Here is a 1,572-nt window from a genome sequence, read left to right on the forward strand (position 1 = left end):
ACACACACACACACACACACACACACACACACACACACACACACACACACATATATATATATATATATGTAAACATATATATTCCTATATACATATTATGCATATATGTATATCCATATATTCCATATATGCATACATACACACACATATAAATATACAGAGAAAGAGAGAGATAAATAGGTAGATGCATATGTATATATATAAATATATATATATATTTATATATGTATGCATGTATGTGGATATATATATATATATATATATATATATATATATATATATATATATATATATGCACAGAGAGAGAGAGAGAGAGAGAGAGAGAGAGAGAGAGAGCTTTAATAATAAGCATAGATACAAGTATTTGGATTAACATATAGGATTTGAGTAGTTCAGAAGTTAGTAACATGCATACAAAATGCATACAAATGCACTCATATCCAAAATCTTCCTCACGAAATTCAGGCTTAAGAACAAAGATGCATCAAAGTTTATATATAAACTCGTAAATGTATTGTAAGCAGCATTAGTGATGATGATGATGATGATAACGATGTGGTGATGATGGGAGGATGATAGTGATGAAGATGATGATGCCATTACCAAACATGGCTGATGATATAAACAATGAAAAGGATTGTTCTTTTTGAAGAATCAAAGAATTCTTGTAATCCAAAATTTATGTGTTGAATAACAGGAATTTCTCTTTTCTATATAGTTCTTGTATATTATTATTTTATCTTTTTTAGATATAGGAATTAGCAGAATTGATGCCATATTGGACAAATTGCTTTGATGATGTCTTTGTTTTCCATCGTTCTGGAGTTGATAAGTACCAATCAAATATAATGGATGGATTGCTGGCAGAATTTCTGACCATGAATTTTTTGTTGCTCAATCAATTGAACAACCAACTCACCAAATTTGTGTGTAAGTGGCTGAGTATTCCTGAGACACGTAAATACGTAACTTAATCCTCAAGTAGAATCTGTGTGAAGTCATGTTTGAGATGGCTGGACATTTGAATTACAGGTACAATCAATCTGATAGGCTTCCACATACTTCTGTTTACTTAAATTTTTCTCATAATGCTTAGGTCTACTTGGCACTGCAGTAAAAGACAGTTGCCCAAGATTTCATGCAGTGGGATTGAACCCAGGACCTCATGAATAAGAAATGAACTTCTTAAACATTTCATCATACTTTGCCTGTAGCGTTAATTTACTAATAAATACTGGAGTCAATATATTTGACTATTTCCTGTACTGAAAAGTATATGAACTTATGCTGCTGTTAAAAATAGTTTTATCTTCTTAAGAAAAGTCAGCTCTTGAATGTAGTTAGGTAAAGAAGTTTTCTGCTTCATTCCAAGTTCATTACCATATATAATTATATTTTCAGAAGGATATAAATTAAATATTAATTTTAAAAAATAATCAAAGTATCAATATTGCCCAGCTACTTTTTTAATTGATTGAGGTAGATAAGATCAGAAATGCAAATTTGAAAATAATAAACTAGTATATGTATTCAGTTCTTCTTTTCCTCCTCCTCCTCCTCCTCCTCCTCCTC

At 30.4% G+C, this 1,572-nt stretch overlaps 1 protein-coding gene across 1 annotated transcript in view; it reads right to left on the reverse strand.

The window, feature by feature from the left end:
- LOC106878977 (neuroglian) overlaps positions 1 to 1,572 on the reverse strand; it is a 562,318-nt gene that overhangs the window by 497,740 nt on the left and 63,006 nt on the right. The gene's annotated exons all lie outside the window — the stretch shown is intronic.

Source organism: Octopus bimaculoides, chromosome 1 (genome assembly GCF_001194135.2).
Source record: "Octopus bimaculoides isolate UCB-OBI-ISO-001 chromosome 1, ASM119413v2, whole genome shotgun sequence".
Taxonomy (NCBI): Eukaryota; Metazoa; Mollusca; class Cephalopoda; order Octopoda; family Octopodidae; genus Octopus; species Octopus bimaculoides.